This window comes from Rattus norvegicus, chromosome 1, assembly GCF_036323735.1.
Source record: "Rattus norvegicus strain BN/NHsdMcwi chromosome 1, GRCr8, whole genome shotgun sequence".
In the NCBI taxonomy this organism is placed as follows: domain Eukaryota; kingdom Metazoa; phylum Chordata; class Mammalia; order Rodentia; family Muridae; genus Rattus; species Rattus norvegicus.
In genome coordinates this window covers 245,618,153-245,645,936 of record NC_086019.1, presented here as the reverse complement: position 1 = coordinate 245,645,936, position 27,784 = coordinate 245,618,153, and the positions used below count along the sequence as shown (strand labels likewise).

The 27,784-nt window shown below is 44.1% G+C and overlaps 1 long non-coding RNA gene across 1 annotated transcript; it reads left to right on the top strand.

Annotated features, from left to right (window-relative positions):
* Positions 1-334: 334 nt before the first annotated feature.
* On the top strand, positions 335-27,784 carry LOC134485233 (uncharacterized). Its single transcript, XR_010063255.1, has 2 exons — positions 335-803; positions 27,573-27,784. It is a non-coding gene; the product is annotated as an uncharacterized LOC134485233 (long non-coding RNA).

Sequence of the window (27,784 nt, the reverse complement as noted above, 5' to 3'; positions counted from 1 at the left end):
CATCTCTGTTAAGCCCAACGCTGTCTGGTGAGCCAGCCAACACAGACCAGGCACGTTCCTCAGTGCACCAGTTCCTAGTCTATGCCCACGTTCACTCTGGAATCCTGCAGGTAGGGTTCGTGTGTCCTGTGGGTATCCCCACTAGTCAACAGCCACCAAGAAATAGACAAAGACACTCAGTTTCTGCTTCAAAGGTGGCATTCGATTCACCCTTCCACTGGCCAGAAACACCTTGGGCTTTCACCTGTTTACATGACAACAACCCTATTTACGTAGCAACAATCCTCTGGTTCCATTGCCTGCATTCTAGCCCCTCACAGCCATTTGTCAAACAGAATCCAGACTGAACTTTTGAAGTGTGGGTCCTAGTGTTCACATTCTACTCAGAATTCTGCAGTGGCTCCCCTCTCCCTCAGAAGCCCGTCTTAATAGGAAGTCCTCCTTGCCTCTTATTTTCTTCCATAATACTTATCTCGAGCAGCTGACTAGATTTTATGGCTTTCTGTCACCACCATTGAATGTTCTGACCATTGAGGCTACTGACTAGTTATACCATTTAACTAGTGTGATGGTTTGTACATGCTCGGCCCAGGGAGTGGCACTATTAGGAGTTGTGGCCCCGTTGGAGTAAATGTGTCATTGTGGGCGTGGGCTTTAAGACCCTCATCCTAGCTGCCTGGAAGCCAGTCTTCTCCTACTGGACTTCAGATGAAGATGTAGAGCTCTCAGCTACTCCTGCACCATGCCTGCCTGGATGCTGCCATGTTCCTGCCTTGATGATAATGGACAGAACCTCTGAACCTGTAAGCCAGCCCTACCTAAATGTTGCCCTTATAAGAGTTGCCTTGGTCATGGTGTCTCTTCACAGCAGCAAAACCCTGACTAAGACATCTAGTATCCATAGTAACTAGATAAATACCTGGCACATAGTAGGTGCTCAATAAGGGAGTATAGAATTGTAGTTAAGATGTCACCTGAACTTTTTTGTAGCTTCTGCAATCCCCTATCACCACAAATAAGGCTCTCTCTCTCTCTCTCTCTCTCTCTCTCTCTCTCTCTCTCTCCTCTCTCTTGCCCTCCTTGTTGGTCACTTCATTCATCCTAAGTGCAGAGCCAGAAAGCAAGAGGTATGAAGGGACAGCATAAAGTGTGAATGTGCTTCCTTTAAATTAAAGGTTTAAGGCTATGTGAATGAATTTCTAAGGACAGTTTATGGCTTTCATCAGATTTGCATAGAGTCCCAGACACCACAGATGTTTTTCAGAATCATTGAGTTATGACCCTGAATCTCGATTAAGATTCTTTTTGTTTTTTTTAAAACAAGGATTAGCATGAGGAAATATGAAGATGTAACCAGATTATATACAAAGAGCACCAGTGTAAGTCGTACATGGTGAAAGGACTTGGCTAATTAACATGGCTAAGCAAGCTAAGGCCTCATCCCTATAATCGTAGCTAAATTATTGAAAGTTAGGCAGACCAAATTTGTCCTGGGGGTATCATATCTACCACAGAAACATAGATATGCCCAAGGTTATTTTAAAAAATCACTGTAACACTAAGATATAAAATACTGAAAATAGCCTGTCGTATTTAAAAAGATTGTTGACTAAATGTAGCTATTTCCACTCAACATAATACTGTAGGATGATGTCATACAGGAAAAGGCAGGTACAAGATAGAATGAGGCCTGTCATTGGACGAGAAGGAAGGATGGGAGGGAGAAAAGTTTTAGAGAGAGGAGGAGACTAGAGCGAGGGAGGGAGAAGCAGCAGGGAGAACATGGAGGCAGATGTTAAAATTCCACTCTGTGTATTTACAGGTTGTTACAAATATTCTTAAGGGATGACGGTGTACAGAGTTTTGTATGTTTAGGTGGGCAATTATGTCTTATCAATCGGATCAGAGGTTATTGTGTTGTGTGTTCTTTCATGTGGCGATTTAAGTTCAAGAGAGTGTGTGGTGGCTGGAGACACTAGGCCACCACACAACTGGGATGTGCATTTCTGGCATGGTGGCAGCCTGCCTTGGGAACTGGATGGGTAGAAAGATTGTTGCCAGGCTCAGAGAGAAGCCATCGGCAGTGTGATGTGGGATGGAGCAAAGCGGGTGAGAGGCTCTGCTGACTGAGATGAAGATGTCTACCAGATATCTTGGGGCACTGCGGTGCTGGATCTAGTGCAGGATAAAAGACCCCATTTTATTTTTTATAATTTTACAGCAACATAATGCCACACAAACAGCAAAGAATGCAACATGTTTCCGTTAAATGCTATAGACCAGAGGAGAAGGAAGGATTACAAAAGAGAAGGAAGCTTTGGGATGATAGCTTCTTGATTGCTTCATTACATCTGGAATTAACTATAGCCCAGGTTATGAGTACACCTGGGGGAGACTTTTTTTAATTAAATTATTTGAAGTGGAAAGACCTACTTCTCATCCATATCTTTTGAGGTGGGAGATCCACCTTTAATGTGGACCACACCTGCTGGTGGCAGCCTATGCAGAGGACACAGAAGGGAGTTTTCTCTCTTTGCCTGCTTGCTCTCGCTCTTGCTTGCGGGTTCATTCTTTAACTGACGGTAGAGCCTACGTCTTCTTGGCATATACTGAAGACCAGCTAAGACATTCAGCCTTGTGAACTGAACAACTCCTGGAGTTCGGGACTTTCTGTTGGTAGACAGCCACTGTTAGACAAGCTCAATCAAAGTCTATAAACCACTCTAATAAGCCCAAGTGCTGGAGTTAAAGGCATGCATCGCCACCGCTTGGCTCACCTCTAAATTCTTAACCAAGTAGATGAGAAGGTATAATAATAATAAAATATTGCTGTAAGCCTTAAAATTTTGCCATTAAATATATATACAGACACACAGACACACAGACACACACACAGATGTAACTTGACCTGAATTTGAAAAGATTAAATACATCTGAAACAAACAAGATTGCCTCTTCCCAGAGATGTAACTTAGAATGGCTTACAAACTAGGATGTTTACTGCTGAGTCCAGTGATTGTGTTACCTGTTGATTCTAAACTAGGATTGTGCGGTGTTTTCTTTCACACAGTGACTCAGTTGCGTTCCAGAGAGAAAGGCATGGTGGCAAAGCATGGGTTTGCGAGAAGTGCACCCCAGCTAGCCGTGGGGATTTGGAAGCATGGCCAGGTGGAGAGATTTCAGATCTCCAGGTCAAAGAGTCTGCCGGGCTGAGAACAGGCCGGTCTGTCCCCCAGTGCCTTGCTGGCAGTAGCGTGGGGTTCATATTTATATTTTCACATTACATATATACACATACATATATAAACATATATATACAGTATATATTTTGTATTATATAAAATATATTATATAATGTATTGTGCATATATAATATATAATATATATAATAATATATAGGCCACAAATTTGAGAGGGAGAGCATGAAAAGGACTGAAAAGGAATAATGTAGTATATAATTTTGAAAAAATTAATTTTGTTTTTTGTTGTTGCTCTTTCAAGACAAGGTTCCTCTGTGTGACAAACAGCCTTGGCTGTCCTGGAACTCACTCTGTAGACTAGACTGATCTCAAACTCAGAAATCTGCCGGCCTCTTCCTCCGGAGGGCTAGATTAAAGGCATGTGCCACCACTGCCTGGCCAAGTAAGTAAAGTTTTAAGATGGGAGAAAGCTGAGCGTGGTGGCAAAGACCTGTAATCCCAAGTAAGGCTGAGGCAGGACAACTTTGGTGTTGGATGTTATCCTAGGTTACATAGTGAGCTCTAGGGTGTCCTGGACTAGAGAGTGAGTCCTTAACTAAAAACAAAACAACAAAAACCCACCAAGTGCCTGAAGAGACAGCAGCTAGACACTTGCTGCTCTTGCATAGGACCCACGTTTGGTTCCCAGCACCCACTTGGCAGCTCACAACTGCCAGCCACTTCAGTTCCAGGGGATTTTACACCTTCTCCTTGATCACTGTGTTCACACATAAATATGCAGGCAAAGGGTTCATACACATAAGATAAAAATAAATCTTTAAAGCGAACATAAAAGGTGGAAGGGAGCCATGTTGGTGTCCCTGAAAATGGGCACATTCTGTGACTGCTCCAAACAGAATCCACTGGAAGTGACATTATGCCGGTCTACAGGCTGGGAGTTTAAGAGAGGGATCTTGCAATTTCCTCTTAAGAGTCCCCAAGTGACACCTGAGAACCACCATGAAGTGACCCTGATCCAAGACCACGTTATCTTTTCTGATTTCTTTTGGTGGTGGTTGTGGTTTTTGTTTTGTTTGTTTTGTTTTTTGAGACAAGGTCTTTCTGTGTAGCCTTGGCTGTCCTGAAACTTGATCTGTAGACCAAGCTAGCCTAAAACTCATAAAGATCCGCCTGCCTCTGCCTCCTAAGTGCTGGGATGGCGTGCACCACCACTGCTTGTCTCTTCTCTGAATTCTTAGCCAACTAGATCAGAAGGTATAATAACAGTAAATCATTGCTGTAAACCTTAAATTTTTGCCTCTTAAAATTATATCAATATATATAACTTGACCTGAATTTGAAAAGATTGGATACATCTGAAGCAAATGAGATTGTCTCTTCCCAGAGATGTAACTTTTGTATTAACTGTTTATTGCAACTTAACAACCACACGCGCACACACACACACACACCAAATTAGTAACATTGTATAACTTCTTTTAACTTTGGGGCTGTTCTGTTGTTCCTCGGGATACCAGCCAGCTTCCCTCAGCCGGCTTCCCTCAGCTGGGACTTCAGCCTCCTCACCTTGTTCTTCAGCCAGCCTGTCCCTCCAGGTGGTGTCCCCTCTGCTGGATGTCTTTATTGGTTTTTCAATCTGAGGAAGAGCCACTTGAGACCTTCTTATTTTTTTTTCTTCCTTTATTTTTTTCATTTTGTTTGCTTGTTCAAAGATCACTCTTATTATTTCAAAATTGTGTATATTTGGATGTTTTGCTTATGTGTGTATCTATGTACCACTTGCATGCCAGGTGCCTGAGGAGGCCAAAAGAGAGTGGTATATCCCTTGGAACTGAAGTTATCCATGGTTGTGACCTGGGTGTGGGGTTCTGAGTACTGAACCTGGTTCCTCTGAAAGAGCAGTAGTGCTCTTAACTAACAAGTCTCTCTCTCTCTCTCTCTCTCTCTCTCTCTCTCTCTCTCTCTCTCACACACACACACACACACACACACACACACACACACACACACACACACATATATATATTTCTTTTTCACTTTTGATAGGATTTCTATTGCTGTGACAAAACACCATGACCAAAAGCAAACTGCAGAGTTAAGGTTCATTCCGCTTACACCTCCATTTGTTGTTTATTATTGAAAGAAGTCAGGACAAAACTCAATCAAGCCAGGAACAGGGAGGCAGGAGCTGATGCAGACACCATGGAGGGATGGCGCTGCCTGGCTTCCTCCCTATGGCTTGCTCAGCCTGCTTTCCTATAGAACCTAGGACCACCAGCCCAGAAATAGCACCATCCACAGTGGTCTGGGCTCTCCCCTGTTGTTCATTAATTGAGAAAATAACTTACAGCTGGATCTCATGGAGGCATTTCCTCAACTGAGGCTCCTATCTCTGTGATGACTCTAGCTTGTGTCAAGTTGACACAAAACCAACTCACTATGTATCCCAGGCTGGTATTGAACTCACAGTCTCCCTGTCTCAGCCTCCCAAGTGCTGGGATTACAGGCATTTACAGCCACATCCAGTGCTGAGATTTCCTGGGTACAAAATGCATGGCTCTTACTCGGTTTTCATGAACGCACATGATGGAGAGGTTAGGGTATCATAATGTCTTCACAGTTCAACTGGTTGAACAAGAAAAATTGTGTGTCCAGGTGTGGATCTGTACACATACATGCTTATGCATGTATGTGTGAGTTTTCATGTCTGTGTATATACGTACATTGTGTGTGTGTGTGTGTGTGTGTGTGTGTGTGTGTGTGTGTGTTGAGAAAGGAAAACAGAGTAAATGTGGGAAATATTAAAAACAGGTGAATCCAGCTGAGGAAGATTCGCTTGGTACGCTTTATTTTTTTTTCCCAACTTCTCTGCAAATCTAAAACTTTCAAAATAAGAAGTTGGGGAAAATAGCGGTAGAAAAGTAAACAGTTAGAGAAAAGCAAACATCATTTTGTGTCTGTTAAACCAGTTCTTCCCACCTCACTGTGGTTTGTTTTTTGAAATAACATCAAGGGCTGCCAAGGTGATGGGGAGGCTGATCCACACAAATTGCTAGTGGCCCAACCACAGGCTCAGACCTAGGACCAAATGTAGCATCATATAGGAGTTCTTTCATGCTGTGAAAACAGTCGCTTCTCCCATAATTCTTTTTAAGGAATTAGGCTGACAAAAGAAAAATGATGATGATGATATAATAATAATAATGATGATAATAATAATAATAATAATTCCTGAAAACTAGAAGTGAAAACACTACAAGTGTTTAGTGGGTTCGGTTTAAGAAATAACCTGCTATTACTAGATGGTGACCTACACAAGCACTGAACACGGATTTTAAGGCTCTGTGAAATATAAAGCAGAAATTGGGCTGTCAAGAAGGCTCAGCAGGAAAGATGCTTGCCACAAGTTCGATCCTCACAACCCACATGAAGGTGTAGGTAGAGAACCGACTCCACAGATTGGACCTCTGACCTCCACATGTGCGTCATAGCACCTGTTCATCTACACAGGCACATCGTGCACCACCTGTGCATGCCTGCTCGAGTGGCACACACACAGGCACACAAATACAAGCACGCAGTAATGGTAAACACTTTTAAGAGTTGTGGCTAGCATTTAACGAAATACAAAACTACACGATTGCGATTTGAATACAAGAGGCATGAAGATACTTGAATAAGACTAACATCTTTTACATAAACATTTAAGTCACTGAATTAGGCTTTCAGAAGTGTGAATCTTTCCATTAGTCATTTGAAGCTGCCCCGATATAGGCAATAGAGAAAAGAAAAAAACAACTCAAGAAAGTTACATTTATTTATATATACACTTGCAGAAAGGCACCATGCTTCAGAGTACACCGCTTGTGCAATGATTCTAAATATCAAATAAATGAGCTAATCGTGAGGAAAAGAAGTCTGAAGCCAGGGAGATAGACTAAGATAAAAAAGAAAGCCGGAAAGGTCATGCCAGCGCGCCTGGGCCCTGAACATGTTCTTCTTCCTCTTGGTGCTAGTGTTTCACTACTACCTCGAAAGACAAAATTAGCATAAGAAACAAAGGGTGAAACCCACACCTCCTGTTCAATGGGCACTTGCTGTGTGCTTTATACATGTCTGTTTGTTTGTGTTATGAGCTCTGCATTACCACTGCTACCTAAGTAGGAGCTGAAGGGTAAACAGGCAATGGGGCTGTTCTGGCTGAAGCTGCCTTCTGCACCTTTCTTAGGAGACACTGTCTGCTACACACAGCATCTTCAGTCCTGCTGCAGGGAACTTACCAATGCTATTCTCAGCCATATGCTACTCTTGGCCATATGCTCTTTATATGCTCCTAACACGACATTGCTTGTTATCATTCTTAGTTTATTTATATTTATGTGTATACTTCTTATTCTGATTCCTGATCTCTCTCTTTCTCTCTCTCTCTCTCTCTCTCTCTCTCTCTCTCTCTCTCTCTCTCTCATGTGTGTGTGTGTGTGTGTGTGTGTGTGTGTGTGTGTGTGTGTGTGTGTATGGTGTCAGACCCTTAAAAACCATCTAAGGAACTCAGATTAAGGATGTCAATCAGTCCAGGAGCCATCGTAACAGGAAGATACAAAGGGGATGACAGTGGGGAGGTTAGGAAGGCCTTACAAACAGGTCACGTGAGTTGGATGTGCAAGGACAATGTCGAGGGAGTGAGCCTTGAGGGGAACAGGGTTCAAACGTGCCAACAGAGCAATGACGTGAAAGACAGGTCTGGAGACATCCATGGTTTAGGAAATGAACGCAGAAAAATATCTTTACATTGGTCGTTAGAGAGACCATTGGACCAGCCCGTCCAGGCTAGGGTGGGAAAGAGTCTTGGTGCTGAAGAACAGGGGATCTTCTCGTTCAAGTGTGGCGAGAGTTAGAGGCTCCGATTCTCGGTTTCTGGGAAATTTGGGGTATTTCCTTTTTGTTTTCTACTATTCTGCTCAAGTCCTGGCAAAGACTGGGTGTTCCCCGAGTGCTTCAGACAGCCTGGCAAGGCAGTGACACAGGCAGCCAAAACTGAACAGGCTCCCCGATTGTTCCCAGGACTTGCTGTTCCTAAGCCTTTTGCCCCTAGGGGCTCTGGAGCCTGGGGTATGCAGTCCTGGTATTATCTGTGGGAACAAAAATAGACTCCGTGCCACGGAAAAGGGGCCACCCAAGGGGTGTGTACCCAGATACATGGGTCTGTAGCCCTTGATGCATTCTTACCCTTGATGTAGAGATTGGATATCTCTGTTTCCCACGAAGCTAAACAAGGGAAGAAAAAGACTGGAGGCGAAAAAAAATCAGTGTCTCCAAACCACTCCACTTGCTGTGTTTCGTCATCTAAAAATCGGATTGCCACTTACTGCCTTCTGCAATGAGATTAAAGCAATCAGTGGGCAATCAGTCTTATTAACATAATATCTGCCCAAAGGAGAGCCTCTAAGTCAGTTTGAACTCCAAATGATTCAAACGATAATGGGCTCATCTCCCCTGTCCTTCTCAGGCCGTCCTCATTGAACTCTGTCTTAATTTTGCATAAGGGATATTCATCTTGATCAGACGCTTAATAACCTTAAGTAGACATTCTGCATAAGAGCAGTAGCTCTGAGGAGAACCTTCAGCTTGTTCTCTTCCCTGGGTTTATAAGAAACTCACTTTTCGTTCATTCTGTTTGACCTCAGTCACCACTCTCTCCCCTAAGGAGATCAAGAATGTTGCAGTTACAGAAAAATGTTATCAATATCATGGCAGCCCGTGTCTGGGCAACTTAATCTCTCAGAATAACCAATACTATTTTCAAAGACAGAAAACACTGTACAAAGATCTACAGTAGCAAGCAGATATAATAACTTGAGGAAATAAACTGGGTAAAAGTATGCCCAGAATAAAAAGGAAAGAGATGAATTAGCAGATTCTCGTCCCAGCTCTACCCTTATAAGAAAACCGTCAGAAAACTACTAGAATCTCTCACTCTGTTTCTCTCCCTGTGAATGAAGGGTGGAAGCTCCTGTGTTAAGTGGAGGTTGGTAAGAATGGGAACTGGGGTGGGGAGGAAATCATGTCCACAAATGGTGTAACGATCAGCACTAACTGACCATTTGGTGCATAGGAGGGAAGCGTCCAGACTCACCCGGGAGAGCTGTCTAGCTTAAGGTTAGCCTCTGAGGGAGTGTCCTGGCTATGTTTACTGATACAGGGAGAGCCATCTTGATTGCGAGGTGGCTGGGCCTGGAACAAGGAGATCCTGGACTGTATAAAATGGAGAGGGATGCATGAGCACAGGCAAGCAAGCATCAACCTGTTGCTCTCTGCAATTGACCATGGAGGTACTGGGACCATTGCTTCAAGCTCCTGCTGCTTTAACTGCCACACAATGACGGACTATAACATGGAGCCATGAAGCAAATAAACTTTTCTTTTTTCTCTTCTAATTGCTGTTATCAGGATATTTTATTATGGCAACCAGCAAAGAAATGATGATGATGGTGATGATGATGATGATGATGGTGGTGGTGGTGGTGGTGGTGATGATGATGGTGATGATGGTGGTGATGATAGTGATGATGATGATGATGGTGATATAATTAATAATAATACAGCTGAGTATGATGTTTCTTTTCGGACTAACACATTTTTCTGTAACTATGTAATTATTAGGGCTGTACACTAAATATACTAAAAAGCACCAAATTTTATATAACTTAAAATACAAAATTTTGTGACATCCGAATTGCATTTCATTTTAAATTAAGAAACAGTGTGTGTGTGGGGGGCGGGGGGGGGGGGTGAAATGTATGTGAATGTAGATCCCTACAGTCGCCACAAGAGGGCAGCAGATCCTTGGGAGCTACTTGATGTGGGTGCTGGGAACTGAACCCCAGTCTCCCACAAGAACAGTGCATGCTCTTATCATTGAGCAAGTCCTGAATCTCGCTTTTAAAATCAGACCAGGTGCTGTGTTTAAGAGGCCATAAGAGAAGTGCACATGAGGGTGTCTGTAAAAGTATAGGGTGCCGTCTGTTTTCAAGGACAGCCTGTGTTAACTCTTCCATGGTGCCATTGTGCTTTTGTTTTCTATTTGTTTTGAGTTCAGATACTCGAAAGCTGAGAATTTACTGAGGCCGCGGGTCCTTAGAACCAGGAACTGCCCCCCACTTCCGGTCTTTATTTTGCTTCCGGTCTTTACTTTGGCACGTGTGAACAAGCGTCATCCCAGCTCCCTATTCTGTGGCAAAGGAAGTGGACTCTGGAGTCAACCTTCTGAGGCAGCTTCTGCTCTGTCTCTAGAGGAGGGCCAGCCTTCATTTCTCTGGTCAGGTTCAAAACGCCTGTAGAACGGTTCCGGCTGCCCTGTTTTGGTAGAACATGCAACCAGAAGTAGCGAGAACGGCCCAGAAGCCCGTGTTTGCAAGAAAATTTCCTGTAATCACGAGGAGAGGTGAACTTCCCAGAAGTGGTGGACAGACTGCCATTGCTTTCGGTAGACAAAACAGCAGAACAATGGCTCCAGACTTCCCGGTGTTGGAGCCAGAGGGACATGAGCCATTTCTGAGAGCTATCCAATCAATCACCTATCTCACAGAGGAGGAAGAATAAAACCAAGCAGCCAAATCAAGAGTGCGTCCCTGCTTTTCTGACAGCCTGGGCCGCCACACGCTGGCGATTCTTGTATTTCACACCACGCCAGAATCACCGGAACTCGCTGAAAATGCAGTCCTCAGGGTATTCACTCCAGATCTAAGAATGTAGGGAGCTGGTGAACGTGAGTCTAAATTTAATTGTAGGTGCACCGGATGATTCCATTGTTTGAGATTTACCATTAGAAAAAAAAAATCCATATACCCACCCTCCCAGCCCTCTACCCCAATTCCTCCCAAACCCCCCAAATCCATGCCCGTGTTACTGATGTGCATATTTTGATCTGTTGCCTGAATCCCCATCCCATCCCATCTCCATCTGTATTGCTGATAATCTGAGCTGTGGTGATCTCCGATGTGAGGCTAAGACCAAGAACTGCTGATTAGACTCACCAGGGCACAGACTTAGGCCCAAGCCCTGTTATAGACAGGAGAGTCTATGGTTGTTCTGGGGCTCCAGAAACTGAACTGGCTTTTTCCTGAAGTTCAGAGGAAATAAAGGATCAGCAGCTCAGATGTTACTGCCTTCCTTACACGGGGATTGTGAATGAAATGTAGCACTGGAAAGTTATTGTCAGCTACTGTGTTATGATGTTATGATGATGATGATGATGATGATGATGATGATGATGATGATGATGATGTCATTTCCTTCGTGCTTCCTGGGTACAAAGGCACCATGCTAAACATTTTATGAGCATAATCTTATTTAATGTTCAACCGCATTAGCCTGCTCATATGATTTTCCCTTTTCCTGGACTACAATATGTCACCAGTTGAAGACTATCAATTTAATAACAGTTATTAGAGAGAGCCTGCTGCTGGTTAACGAGACAGTGTGGAGAATTCATCGGTCCTCCAGAGAGACTCTTGTTAGGGTAAATGTAAGTTGGTATTTGTTAGGAAGAAATGCAAACCCGTGTAGTGACATCAGCGCAAATGCCCTATGTGCTGTGATGCCCTAGGAACAGAAGCCTCGGTAACCTTTGCTTGGTTTTCAGACTTTGTAACCCAAATTGACTTCAACCTTGCCACCCTCCTGCCTTTTCCTCCCCGATGCTGGGATCATGGGTATGTGCCACCAAACTCACCTATCTCGTTTTAAGTTTATCTAAGACCAGTGTGTCTCATCCTGGGGTATCCATGCTAGGCCTGGAGTCGGCCACCTTTGTTAGATATCCTCCTTCTCAGGAAAAATAAACTGTGAGGAAAGAAAAAAAATACATGTCTCTGAGTCACAGAATCACAGAGAAATTATCTCTGTTTTCTAGTGAGACTTTTAAAGTCTCGGGGTTCTTGCCCGGGTGAACAGGAACTGCATACAGCCCAGCCCTCCCAATGCTACAAAAGCCTCCCAACCATCCAGCAAGAGCTGTAGTCCAGGCCACTGGTGCTATAGAAACCTCCCCTACCATCAGGCAAGAACTGCAGCCCAGCCCCCACCGCTTGTTGCCAGAGAAGCTCTGATCACCAAACTCCCTACATTTGAGTCCCCTTGATAAAAACAAAACAACGTGTTAGGAAGGCGTTGCCAGATCTATCTCCTGCTAACACTGAGAAAGAATCCTGTGAGGGACACAGTAACTGGACTTCAAGATGTGGCCAGGATGGTCAAGAATGGGGCTCAGTTGTTAGTGTGCCTAGCATGTCTGAGTTCAGCTCTCAGCACCATAAAAACTGGGTGTGGTGGGGAAAAGGCCTATAAACCGAGCACTCAGGGACAAGGATTCAAGGTTATCCTTAATAATGTAACAAGTCTGAGGCCAGCCTGGGCTACATGAGACCTTCATTTAAAAAAAAAAATTCTCTAGAGCATAAGCAGTACACACCAGTGCGGACTAATTACAAGTATTCTGAAACAAGCAGAACCGGATATTTAGTTTATCAAAGAAATGCATTCACTGTGGGGGCGAGGGAGACACCCATTAAAAAGAAAAAGAAGCACCAGAGGGTCAAAAGCAGGTAAATGAGTTCAAGACCAGCCTGATCTACATAGACTTCCAAGGCCAGCCTGATCTACATGGAGTTCCAAGGCAGCCAGGGTGATGTAGTGAGACCCTGTCCAGAGTAAACAACTGGGAACGTGGGTTGAGACCGTCAGAAATAGGACAGCATCTGTTAGATCTGCTTTAAGCTTGGAAGAGGCTGTTATCCAATGATGACCGTGACCAAATTTATCTGACATTGCTGGATCGCCTCTTCCCTTTGAAAGTAGTATTTAACTCAAAGAAAATTGAGTGCTGGGTTTTTTTTTTTTTTTTCCAACAAGACCAATTCAAAAGGAAAAAAGAGTAACCATCCCTGTTCTAGTGCGGCCTTCCATCACATACAGTCCAAAAACTCTCTGCGCACATTGGACCGTGCACGCCTAGATTACAGATTGATTTTTTTCCCCTCGTTTAACGATGCGTAATGACCATTCTCCATTAGTTTAACCTAAAGCTTAACTGAATGGTTCACGTTAAGCCCTCTGGATGGCCTTTATTGCTGCAAATGCTCAGCAGGCACCGTGGAGATGGTCTCGTGCGTAGTCCTGTGGCACTAGTGTTAGTAGAACTTTATGTGCAGAGCAAATCCAGAGTCACCAGAGAAGCTGGCAAAAGCCTTGGCCCCTGCCCGTTCAGAGAAAGCTTGGTTTGTGGTTGTCGGCCTGTGTGTGCTGAGCAATTATGTTCCTCCCTTGCTCTTGCCGTCTCAGGCAGCGTGTGGGATCCAGCTAGCACGGATGAGGGCTGAGGAAGAGATCCGACTTGCAGGCCTTTGGGTTTCTATAGTAAACACTCCCACTGAGGCCGGCTTTAAATATCAACAGTTCAAACAACTGGCTCGAAAGATGCCTGAGTCTGTACTAACGGAGCTGCTGTGAGTCACAGGCACCAGGCTTTCCGATGGCCAGCTACGACACCCACACGACAGACACTTACCGCAACATAACCTCATCCTAGCCTGATTTCAAACACATTGTCAGCACGCCTGAGAGAAAAGGTGGGTTTGAGTGGAATAAAAAATCAAGAGCCAAACGTGGGAGGGAGAAAGGGAACACCCTTCTTGTGTTTCTCTACTAAGTCGGTATTTCTAGTGGATGACCTCCAGTGCGATGAGGTTCTCCTGAGAACTCGGAGGGACGGGCGGGATGCTAGTGTGTTTGTCTTCTACCAGTTAAACGTAGCTCTGGTTTATGTTGACATCCATTCAGGTGTCCATTGCAGTTTCCCCCTCGGCAGCTGCCACATTGCTTATGCTTGCAATATTTTCCCTGGATAGTGATTTCTGTGGGAGTGAGCAGTTTAAAGTCCTCCCAGTTGTGCCCGTAAGATAATGGAACTTTAGGAACCCAGCTGTGTACACAAGAATGACAGAAATCCCGGGTGCTTGTTCTTCAGGAAACCGCACACTCTAATGAGGAGGCTGTTACTAAACAACGCAGCAAATTCTCCTTCGAGTTTTCTTCGGTACAGGATTATGGTGTACCGAACGGAAGCACTACCTTTGTCAAAGGGCAGAGTGAGGAAGCAAGGCCTGATGACCTATCTGTAATCTCAGTAGTCAGGAGGCTGAGACAGGAAGATTTGCTCTAAGTTTGAGACCCACCTGGCCTGTAGAATGAGTCCCAGACCAGCCTGGATACAGTGTGTGAAGCCCTGCCTTCCCCCGCCACCCCCCCACCAAAGTAACAACTGGGTGTCAAGATGGCTCACAAGGGTGCTTGCTTCAAGAACTTGAGGACCTGTGTTTGCATCTCCAGAGCCCACACAAAAAGCCAAGCATGGCTGGAAGTCAGGGGATGGGGTGAACGCCAGAGGATCACTGGGACTTGCTGGCCACCAGCCTAGCTCTGGATTTAGAAAGACCTGTTCTTTTTTTTCTTTTTTAGTTTTACTTTTTTTTACTTATTCACTTTACATCCTGCTCACTGTTCCCCTCTCGGACACCCTCTCCCACAACCCTTTCCCCATTTCCCCATCTCCTTCTCTGAGCAGGTGAGGGCCCACTGGGTATCTATCCCCCAACCCTAGCACTTCAAGTGTCTGTGAGGCTAGGTGCTTCCTCTCCCACTGAGGCCAGACAAGGCAGCCCAGCTAGTAGAACATATCCCATATATAGGCAACAGTTTTGGGGACAGCCCCCGCTCCATTGTTTGGGACCCACATGAAGACCAAGCTGCACATGTGCTATGTATGTGCAGGGAGGCCTAGGTCTAGCCTCTGTATGTTCATTGGTTGGTGGTTCACTGTCTGAGAACCCCAAGGGTCCAGGTTAGTTGGCTCTGTTGGTCTTCCTGTGGAGTTTCTATCCCCTTTGGGCCCACAACCCTTCCTCCTAATCTCCCATAAGAGTCCCCAAGCTCCATCCTCTGCTTGTCTGTGGGTGTCTGCATCTGTCTGAGTCAGCTGCTGGGTAGAGCTGCTCAAAGGACAACATGCTCCAGTCTGCAAGCATAACAGTATCATTAATAGTATTAGGAACTGGTGCCTGCCCACAGGATGTGTCTCAACTTGGGCTGGTTATTGGTTTGACCATTCCCTCAGTTTCTGCTTCAAGCCCTGTGCCTGCATCTCTTGTAAACAAAATAAATTTGGGGTTGAAAGTTTTGTGGGAGGGTTGGTGTGTCTACTGCTCCACTGGGGTTCCTGTCTGGCTACAGAAGGTGGCCTCTTGAGGTTCCATATCCGCAATGTAGTGAGTCGCAGCTTTGGTCACCCCCCATTGATTCTTGGGTGCCCTGGAGATGCCCCTCCCCTCACCCCCATCAGTTGCAGATTTCCATCCATTCTCATGGCCATCTAGCTATCTCTCCTGTCCTTCCCCATACCTGATCCTCAACCCTTCATTCTCCTGCCCATACCCCTTCCCTCCCTGTTCCCTCCCTCCATATGCCTCTTACAACTATTTTATTCCTCCTTTTAAATAAGATTCAAGTTTCCTTGTTGGGCCTTGCTTCTTGTTCAGCTTCTTTGGGTCTGTGGAGTGTAGCATGAGTATCCTGTATTTTATGGCTAACATCCACTTATCACTGAGTACATACCACGCATGTCCTTTTGGGATTGGGGTTACCTCACTCAGGATGATATTCTCAAGCTCCATCTATTTACCTGCAAAATTCATAATGCCTTGCTTTTTAATAGCTGGTTAGTATTACATCATGGAGATGTACCACATTTTTTTTAACCCATTCTTCAGCTGAGGGGAATCTAGGATGTTTCTAGTTTCTGGTTATTATGAATAGAACTGCTATGAACATAGTTGGGCAAATGTCTTTGTGGGATGTTGGAGCATCTTTTGAGTACATGCCCAGGAGTTATGGTACAGCAGGATCTTGAGGTAGAACTATCCCCAGTTTTCCATGAAAATGCCAAATTGTTTTCCAAAGTCATTATACAAGTTTGTCCTCCTACCAGCAGTGAAGACGTGTTCTTGCTCTATACCCTCACCATCTTACTATCTCTTGAGGTTTTGGTCTTAGCCATTCTGATGGATATAAGACGGAGCCTCACAGTTGTTTAGATTCACATTTCCCTGATGACTAAGGACTTCGACCTTGAGTGCTTCTTTAAGGGCTTCTCAGTCATCCAAGACTCCTCTGTTGAGAAGTTCTGTACCCCATTTTTTAATTGGGTTACTTGGGTTCTTGGTATGTAACTTCTTGAGTTCTTTGCAAATTATGGGTATTAGCCCTCTGTCAGATGCAGGGTTGGTGAAGATTCGTTCCCAATCTGTGAGCTGCTAATTTGTCCTATTGACAGTGTCCTTTGCCTTACAGAAGCTTTGCAGGTTCCTGAGGTCCCCATTCATCAACTGTTGATCTTAGAGCCTAAGCCATTGGTTTTCTGTTCAGGAAATTGTCTCCCGCACCAATGCGTTCAGGGTTATTTCCCACTTTCTCTTCTATTAGGTTTAGTGTATCTGGTTTTATGTTGAGATCCTTGATCCATGGGACTGGAGCTTTAAGTATGGATCTATTTTCATTCTTCTACATGTAGATACCTAGTTAGCCCAGCACCATTTGTCGAAGATGCTATTCCTATTCCATTGTATGGTTTTGGCTTCTTCATCAAAGATCAAGAGTCCTTAAGGTGTGTGGGCTTATTTCTGGGTCTTCAATTTGATTCCATTGATCAACATATGAAAAAACTGTTCTTAAAGATATAAGGGGATAGAGCAGGATACCCAATAACCTCTGGTCTCTGGACACACATATGCACACACATACAGTATATATACCCTAAAATAAAGCTATAAAAATAGAAAAGGGTAAAATTGAAATGTAAAGACCTTAATTATTTTTACCTGATTACATTTCACTTATTACCTATAAACGTGTGTGTGTATGTGTGTGTAGATAGATAATTAGATAGATAGATAGATAGATAGATAGATAGATAGATATCGTGGGGGGAGGAGGTGCACATATGCTGCAGTACATTTATGAAAGTGGGTTCTGCTCTGGGTTCCGGGGATTGCTCTGAGGTCACCAGGCTCTACCCAGCTGAGCCAGCTTGTCGGCCCTAGCAACACCTTTGACTCTATAATCATTCAGTGTTTCATTTCATAAAATCGAATAAATGATTCAATGAGTTGATAAAAAGTTGATGGAAGTAGAAACAAAAACAGAAGGTTGGTGTCTTTCTTTATAATGCTGAGACAGAGAGACTGAACAATAGGAAAATAATGGATAGCCATCAGAATACTTGACTGTTGGAGTCCTTTGCCAACGTCTCCCTAATCCCAATTCCTTAGAAAGCTGGATAAACAGCTTGGTTCTTGGTGTCATGGGACTTTATGGTGAGCTGCTAGCCTGGCCCATTGGACTCCTGAGCCTGAAACGATGGCTTCCTGTTGTTCTTGTTGTTTGGGTAACATTGGGTACCATTTCATGCTTTTAAACTTAAGATGGGAGCTCTGATATAGGACAAAAGACACTGGGTTTAGAATCAAAATCTGGATTCCAGTCTAATCTCCAGCAATTTTGAAATTGTATGTCCCCTGGGCTTCTTATAACCTCCCTTTGCTCCAATTACTTTGATATCAAATATTTGTTCCCGGGGACATCCTGAAGCACACTACTTAAAGGCACGGTTAAAACACCTTGTGACATGAAATTCACTATTCCAACACAGTCTGCTAATATTCCCATTTGATTAGAATGGAATGGGTTTGGCTTACCAAATTTTGGATGTGCTTTCTAGAAGCATAAATATTCTCTCACTGAAAAAGTATTTGTGGTGTAATAAGAAATATATTTGGTCTTTGTACCTGACTCAGGGCTCAGAGCTCCTAAAACCCTTGGAATTTCCTGAGTGTCAGAACCTGGCTTTTGTTTTTCACAGGAAACATCTTTTGATCTTGCCCGAGTTTATGTTGATAAGGTGACCAGGATTTATCCCTAGGTAGCCTCAGGATGAAGCCGACTGCCAGAAAGACCAAGTAATAAGAAGGGTAAAACTTTCAGCCTGGTCTACTGACCATTTGGGAGAAATAAAATGCAAACATCAAACCATAAGAAATCAGAGTAAGGAGGCTTGATTCACTTCTAGCTTGATGAATGCACGGCATGCTGATAGGATAGCTTACTTGAGAGGACTCAGATACAGGCGTCTTTGAGGTAAAAGAATTTACTGAAAACGATCCCATGGGCTTGAGCATAGCTGAGCACCACACAGCAATCACAAAAGCCTGGATTCAATCCCCAGCACTAAAAAAAAACAAAACAAAACAAAACAAAAAACAAATAAATAAATTTAAGAGCAAGAAATGTTATAGATGCTACTTAGGAAAAGGACCAGATTCTGGGACCAGCAACAGGGCTAGAGAGCCATAGGAAAGATGGCTACCAGATCCAAGAGGGGACAGTTTATGTAAGAGAACTTGAAAGAAGAAGGCATAAATCTATGAACTGAATCTCCATTGGCTGTCTATAAGAGGGAAGAGATAATACAAGGCAAGGGTGTGTGGAGACAGGAGGAGAGCCCACAGGAATTACTTATGGCTTCTGAATGGAGGAGTTTTATTGGAGATTGCAATGTCTGCTCTAGAACGGGAAATGCTCTATTGTTACTTTAGCCCAAAGCTGTTCCCTCATTGGCGACTCTCAACTCTATCTTCAAGCCTTAGAAACTGAAGTTAGGCCACCTAAGACAAGTGTTCTAACTCCTCATACTTTGTCTTGTCTAATCTTCCACCTGGCTGCCCTTGAGTTGAGTCCCTTTGTAATAACTGTCACTAAAGTACTTAATGCTAGGGGCCAGTGAGATGGCTCAGTGGGTATAAGCACCTGTCAGTGCTAAACAACCCGGACAGATCCGGAAAAACCCACATGGTAGAAGGACAGAAATGGCTTTCAGGCTGTCCCCTGACCCCAGACGCAGCAACCGAACACAGGGCTGGAGAGCACTGCTCTGTCCTTGCCTGAGTGAGAAGCTAATCCCAAATCCAGCCTCAGCATCTATGGTGCCAGATCGATCCTGGCCACTTACCACAGCATGGTGGGTCACATGAATGGAATTTAAACCCGTCTCTCCCAATGTTATTTCCGTAAAGCCAGTTCTTCCTGGGCTGGTCTGCTGGGGCAATCACTAAAGTCCTGCCATCTGCAAACTCCTTCAAAATCTCAACGTATCATCTCCTATGATCACAGTAGAATACAGAGAGCGACTACTTAATATTCCAGCAAGGACTACACAGCACAGTCTATTAAATAAACGACAGACAAAATACGAGGCGCTCTGTGGCGCTCCCTACCTCCGTTTTTGTTGTTGTTATTGTTGTTTCAGATTAAACCTCTTCTCGTTTCTTAAGAAAGTAGAGAAAACTGCTTCACATTCTGAGGGAAGAGAGTACTCCCATTTGCCTGTTAAAAGTATTCGTTTTTGGCAAGCGCTGTGATTTAGATTTGGTTTGAGTGTGTTCCCCCCAGGGGTTCATGCACTGACATCCAACCCCCATTGGGAAGCATTAAGGGGCTGTTTAGAAGCAGAATGTGGGGAGGATTGGGGCCAGATAAGGTCACCAGGGCAGAGCCCTATCACTTCATCCTATGACTTCATTAGAAGGACAGAGACCTAAAGAGATATATACATGCATGCCCTGTCTTTACCATGTTGTGCCCCGTGCTGCCCCTGGATGCTGCCAGCAGGACAACCATGACCAGATGTGACCCCTCAACCTTCTCTCTGAAAAATCGTGAGCCAAAACAAATGTCCTGTTTTAATTAACTTCGTCTATGGTATCGTGTTACTGGCAACAGAAATAACTGACACAATGACAAGTTGTCCTGTATCAAAGCACTCGTTCTAACAAGGCCCTCTCTAGACTGAGAATGCAGGGATTCGTAGTTAGTATAAATAAGATGTCTTTTTAAAAGTAAACACAGTCTAATTACATTTGGATTAATTTACAAAACACGGTGTTTCCAGTGACGGATTAAATGCCAAGAATACTCTGAATCACACTTGGCTCTCATTGGCCAATGTCACCATAGATTATAAAGACTGAGAGGTCATTAGCCTTAAAGGAATTCCTTGAAAGGGAGGCATTTTGATGAGTAGTCATGTTCTTTTTGTTTTGTTTTGTTTTGGCTTTTTGGCCTTACTGTACAGACAAGATTGGCCTCAAGCACTGAAGGCTTCTGTCCCAGTGCTGGGATTACAAGCCTTTGCCACCACACCCAGCTCAGTACTCTTCACCGGGGTTGCAGGAAGTTCGGTCTTTGATGTTTTAGGGTAAACTGGATGTAAAGTAACACCAGCTCTTGCAACAGTCAGCACCTCCTGCCTGTTTTACAAAGCATTCCATTTCGGAGACACTTACCAGCTATTGGATAGATATTTTCAAAACAAAGTCTCCTGGTCACTTGGTCTCATCAATTACTAATTTCCTAAAGAACAGAACCCTTAATGGTTTGAATGAGAATGGCTCCCATCTATTCTCACTTGAAAGCTTGGTTCCTAGCTGGTGGGACAGTTTTGGAAGGGTTCGGAAGTGTTGACTTGGTGGAGGGGTTCTGTCACCAGGGTCTCACCTACGGCTCAACATGCGATCTCAGCTTCTGCTCTAGCGCCACACCCGTCTGCCTGCTGCCATGCTCCCTGTCATGAACAGTCGTCATGAACTCACCCTGTGAAGCCAGAAGCCCCTAATTAATGCTTTTTTAAAAATATGTTGTCTTGGTCATCATAATGTTTCTTCAAAGCAGTAGAAAAGTAAGCCTGCTGTTACTTTAATATTAACCTGGTATGAATAAGTTGTTTAACTGGAGGTTATTTAAGCAAAAACCAAACTAAATGTCTTTCCTAATAATGGAGGCCTGAGTCCCTCAAAAATCATATGTGTGTGTGTGTGTGTGTATTACTTTTTATGTGTGTATGGTATGTGCATACATATGCTCATGTTTCCGTGTGTGTGGATGCTCATGTGTGAGCAGGTGAGTCTGGGTGTGTTGGGGAGGGAGAGTCTACCTCGGTTAGTTGAACCCAGAACTTACCAATGGGGCTGGTCTGGCTAGTCAGCTTGCTCCAGGAATCCTCCGTCATGACCACACACTATTCATGTGGGCTCTTGAGAATCCAAACTCCAGTCTTCATTCTGTGTGACAAGTGCTTTAATACTGAACAGTCATCCCAGCCCACATAAATGTATATTTTGGATATAAATAATGTTTTCTGTAGAAAATACAGATATGGAGATTTATAAATGAACTTAAGCGTTAAGTGTCTCACTACCTATGGGAAGATCAAACATCTGGATATAAATTTCTCAAGAAATGCTATGTCTCGAAGGGAGATGCTTACTTAGTAGGCATGATGTGGCAAATGCCTGCAACCACAGTGCTTGCGAGGTGGAGAATCAGGACTCTTAAGGCCAGTCTTGATTATGTGATCATTTCAAGGCCAACTTGTGATATTCATTTGTTTAGTTGTATTTATGTGCATTGGTGTTTTGCCTGAATGTATGCTTGGGTGAGGGTGTCAGATCTTGGAGTTACAGGCAGTCATGAGCTGCCACGTAGGTGTAGGGAATTGAACTCGGGTCCTCTGGAAGAGCAGTCAGTACTTTTAACTGGTAAGCATCTCTTCAGCCTTATGATATATGAGCTCTTATCTCAACATATGTTTAATCATATATTAATATATACTTATAGAGTATTTAGTGTATGTTCACAACTGTTTTTGATTCCTCAGACACAGTGAGATGAGTGTTTCTCAGGACTCACATTTCTATGGATCCGGGGCTAGTATGATGATTGCTATGTTTCCTAAAGACACAAGTACTTCAGTACTTTCAGTACTTCAGGCTTGGTCACCAGCCCGAACTGCTACCAGGGACTTCTAGGAGGTTAGGTCACAGGGAGGATTGTCGTTGAAGAGGTGGGTGGGAAATAGTGCTTCCTGTCTCTGTTTGCACATCTCAGCTCTGAGGAGGCTCGCAGACTCCCTCTCTGAGCTTCCTGCTATAATGTTCTCTGCTTTACAACAAGTTCACAGACAGCTGCCCTAAGGCCCCGTGGGAAGCAATCTCTAAAATCGTGAGCCAAAATAAATCTTTCCTCTTTAAACTGCTGTCTCAGGTATTTTGTCCCAGCCACAGAAAGCTGACTAGCACATTCGCCAGAAAATTAGCTGACATCTGACAGTTTCCCATGTTTTGAATACTCGGTTTCAAGTCTGTGTCTTGTTCATTTGGTCAGGTTTGTAGCAAAAGGATCTGGTAGTCTCAAGTCGAGTTGACCAATTTGGGTGTCACATGGATTCTGCTAGAAAAGCACCCATTTCTCACTGATTTATGTGTTAATTTGGGGGATGGAGATGGGTGCTGTGGAGGAAAATAGTATCATAACGAAATAAAAAGGTTGGGGAAATGAGGATTAAATAGTCATCATGACTTAAAATCTATTGATGTGTGATTGGCCTGAATAAGGAAGCACAGACCACCAAGTTCCCAGGAGGGGGGCGAGTATTTTCGTGACTTTGGAATGGACAAAAATATCTTAGTAGTTATCTTAAAAGGGGACAAATTTGACTTCAGCAACCAGGAGAAGCACAGGTAGTTGCTATCTCTAGAACCTTGCTCTGAACACTCTTCCCAGCAGTGGAAAGGGTCTCATCTTTCCCAGGTACAAGACTGTCTTGGGTGGCAGCACATCCTGTGATCCCAGCCTGTGGACAGCTGAGGCAGAAGGGTCACGAGTTTGGGAACAACCTGGGGATACTAATGAGAATCAGGGGGTTGGGGATTTAGCTCAATGGTAAGGCCCTGAGTTCGGTCCCCAGCTCCGGAAAAAAAAAAAAGAGAGAATCAGTCTTGAAGAAAATTTAATTTTAACAAATGAAACACTTTAAATAAAAGACATGTTTTAAAAAATAGACGGGGTTGGGGATTTAGCTCAGTGGTAGAGCGCTTGCCTAGGAAGCGCAAGGTCCTGGGTTCGGTCCCCAGCTCCGAAAAAAAAAAAAATAGAAAGGGGAGAGAAGGGAAGGGAGGAGAGGGAGGGAAAAGAGAGGAGGAGAAAGGAGAGAATGGGAGGGGAAAAGAGAGGAGGGGAAAGGAGGAGAGAGGGAAAAGGAGGGAAGGAAAGAGGAGAGGAAAAAAGGGGAGGGGAGGAAAAGGAGGGAAGAGGAGGGGAAGGAAGGGGAGGGCCGAGCTGGGGATGCAACTTAGTTGATAAAGAGATTGGATTGCCTTAGTGATGCAGTGTGTGTACAAGGGCCTGGGCGTGTGACTCAGATCTGTAGTCAGTACTTGAGAAACAGAGGCAAATATAGAAGTTCAAAGTTATTCTCAGTGGAGTAGGAGACACCTTATCTCAAAAGAGAGAAAGAAAGAAAGAAAGAAAGAAAGAAAGAGAGAGAGAGAGAAAGAAAGAGAGAGAGAGAAAGGTGGGAGAAGAAGGAAGAGGAGGAGGAAAGTGTCAAAGAGAAAATTAGTAGACTATAAGAAAATATTCACGAAGTATGTAGGTAACAGAGAAGTCATGAATTAAAAATAAACGAACCTCCCAGAGATCAATTAAGAAGTTAAAAAAAAAGAAAAAAAAAGAAAAAGAACAGGACAAATCTAAAAGAGTTTAAGCAACAAAATCAAATCACTTTGCACAAGAACCTGTGTGGTCTCTCAGTTTCATATAGCCCGTAAGCACAAGAGAAGGTACTTAAAATGATTAGTAATCAAGGAACAAACCAACTAAAGTAGCAATAATGTATACATCACAGCAGTTACAACAGCTAAAACAGACTCACGTGCAGAGTGGGGACAAAGAATTGTCTCAGCTGGGATATCCTGCAGTACCGATAAGAAAGCTACAGCCACGAAACAGCTTCTGACAGCCATAAACCCACTCTCAGACTAGTGTCTCAGCGTGTGTGTGTGTGTGTGTGTGTGTGTGTGTGTGTGTGTGTGAGAGAGAGAGAGAGAGAGAGAGAGAGAGAGAGAGAGAGAGAAACACATACGAACATACAGAAAAATATCTTGCTGTACCTAAGACTAACCGAAGAGTGTTTCCACTGCTTCGAGGAATGTTTGTGTTTTAATGTTTTTGACGGCAATGAGCTGATGAGCTGCTGGGTCACTCACGTGTATGGGTGGACCTCACAAGCATGGATACCAATTCGCAAAACACAACAGAAGCACCATGTGTAGGGCAATGAGCTTGCACAAACGAACTCTTGCCACATGATACTATCGTGATAAGATACAGGGACAGCTGAAGCTTAGCCACGGTGAGAGAAATAAGTGAGTGCCTCGAGGGACAGTCCAGTGGTGACTGGAAAGTGGGACCCAAGACCCTCATGGGATGGTGGGAATGTTCTATCTCTTGTTTTAATATACTTTGGAGTAAGCATATGACTGTATGTGATGATATATTGTCAGCCTACAGAACCGTTAAGACAGGGTCCTGCTACATTCTCCTCAAAGAGGTTCATCAACTGTTGGCTTTGTCAGAAGAAATTATATGCGGACCCTTTACTGAATATAAAAGTTATTTTTATTGAGGCTATTTTCTGAAAAATCCCTAGGAATTGGTTCCATCTCCTGTCTTGATTTGGGTTACTGTTGCTGTGATAAAACACAATGACCAAAGCAAATTGGGGCTTCTCCGGCTTACCCTTCCGTATCACACACAGTTGATCATCAAAGGAAGCCAGGACAGGAACTCAAACAGGGCAGGAACCTGGATGTAGGAGCTGATGCAGAGGCCATGGAGGGGTGCTGCTTACTGGCTTGCTATTCATGGCTTGCTCAGCCTGCTGTCTCATAGAACCTAGGACCACCAGACCAAGGATAACCCTACCCACAGTGGGCAGGGCCCTCCTCCATCAATCACTAGTGAAGAAAATGCCTACAAGCCTGCCTATGACCAAATCTTATGAAAGCATTTTCTGAATAGAGGTTCCCTCCTCTAAATGAGTTTAGCTTGTGTCCTGTTGGCATAAAACTATCCAGCAAACCTCCAAAGTGATAGTATATGACACTTCCTTTACCTTGTTTTGTGGATGTGGACCCTGGTTTTCAAAAAAAGACCTGTGCCGTGCTTGTTGAGACCCAGTTTCAGGAGAGTGGTCCTCAGCCCTGACTGTATAGTGCTATCACTGAATGCCTACTAGACTGCCCCACCATCTAAAATCCGGGCTGCACCTCAGACAGAATAAACTAGATTATCGAAGGAACTGAGGCGTCAACTTATTCAAACTCCAACTGACTCCAGCGTGCAGTAAATGGGGCCCCACTATTCAATGTCAAAGTAACCTCCCTTTTAAGCACCCACACTTGCTCGGTCACATTGCCAGCTAGTGTCCACCTACCTGTCTTGTCTGACTTCGGACGTCTGGATTCTGTACTTTAGATCTCTGGTTCCTGCTTGTAGTTCGTTTGGATCCTGACTTCTCTAGACTAACGGCCAGGAAGATTCAGGCATTTAAGTCCTTCCTTCTCCCTCCCTCCATCTTTCCTTCCCTCCTTCTTTCCTTCCTTTCTTCTAGTGTTTTAAGATCAAGTCCAAAACCTTGCGCATGTTTGGAAACTGCTCTGCGGCTAAGCTCCACCCCTCAGTCTCCCATCCAATAAGATCAAGGCTTTGAACTCTAGAGCTGTTCCCTACAGATCCTAAACTTTCGTCGGGTTCTTTCCTGGTCTGTCCACAGACTTGCTCTTGATCTTGTCTCCCTCTTTCCTCCTTTCTTCATGTCCAGGGTCTCTAACTGACCTCTTGCATCCGGCAGTTGATACCGTTTGTTTATCCTCACTGCTGGCTTCAAATACAGCTTCACTGCCCGCATCCATCACAGAAAGTCCCCGTCCTTAGAACCCCGTACCATCTAACCAAACCAGGGGCCTTTGCCTCAACCAACTTCCTCATCTCACCTAAATGGGAATTTTTGGCCTGACCACTCTGTCTGGTTTTCTCTTACCCTCTGGCTAGTCAGGCGGGCTCTATTCTGTTGGACATCACAAAGAATTGGAATCAAATGAAGGGAAATGCCTGGAGAAACACCAGGCTAAAGCCGACATATCGGGTTTCTGTGCCTTCTGAGGGGCTGTGCCTGCTCCAAATTCCATTCCACTGACCATGAGCCGTGTTCTCAGCGCAGGCAGCTGAATGAAGTGTGTATTAGAAACTACAGCTGCTCACCTCAGAGCTCCGAGGGCCTTCCTCCGAGTCTGGCTCCAGTGACTCAGGCTTGTCTCCACCTTTCTGGCCTGACCCAGAGCTTGGATACTGTGTTTCTCTGTTTGTCTAGTCATGGTTCACATCAGCCCCTAGCGTTCAACCCATAGCATAGATCCCTACCCACTTCTTCCTGGACATCTTTAGTTCTTCCCCAGCCTGCTTCCACTTTCCTCTCCCAACTATGCCACTTCACATCTTAAGAGAACCAGAGCTTAGTCGGAAGTCACATTAGCTCCATCGCATAGGGTCCCTCCACACCTCCCTTGAATACCGCGAGGGCAGAAGCCTGATCCGTGAGTCCCGCACGGTCTCACACTTTGAATGACAGGGTGGCAAGTTACAGATTGGCTAAAAAAAAAATAGTGAAATAAAGGTTTTTTTTTAAATGTTAAGAGTATTGCCTAATTTCCGAACTTAAATTTTAATTATTTTTCTATTTTCACTGTTAATAAAATTATTTTTAAAAATACACGTATTCAGTTGGTCATAGCGGCCCATCCTTGTAACTGTAATTAATGCCACTTGGAAGGCAGATGCAGGTGGAGCTCTGTGAGTCTAGGCCAGCCTGGTTTTATTTTATATAGTGATTTCCAGCAAGCTAGCTTGGCCTACATAGTGTGACCCTGTCTCTAACTAACCAACTAACTAACTAACTAACTAACTAAACAAGCTAAAACAAAACCAAACAAACAAATAAACAAAACAAAACACGCCCCACATATTTCATGTTCAAATTCCCATCTTCTTTTTTACTTGAACTCTAACTCTCTCTCTCCCTCTCTCTCTCTCTCTCTCTCTCTCTCTCTCTCTCTCTCTCTCTCCCTCCCTCCCTCCCTCCCTCCCTTCCTCCCTCTCCCTCTCTCTGCCTCCAGAGTATGGGATTAAAATCATGCACCATCACCTCCTGGCTAAAGCCCCTCTCCTATAGCCATGTCTAACTTATAAATGTTGAGCTGACCTATAAGATATCCAGGAAATGACTGGCTCAAGAAGACACATAGTAAATATTTGTTGGGTGAATGGTTAATAAATACTGTGTTTATTAAGCCACTCAGTTCTTTTTTGCTGCAGATATGGCATACCGAGCTGGAAAGATCCAGGAATGTGTTTCAACCCGGACATTTTACAGATGAAAACAAGGACCAAAGGGAAGGTGCCGGCTGGAGACTGGAAATTCTCTTCCCTCCCTGTATACCCAGTCCTCCCTCTCCCCACAAACTGACTTTTACTGTATACCCAATCGGCCTATTAAATCAAGAGGTTTTCTCCTCTTTGCTCTCTTA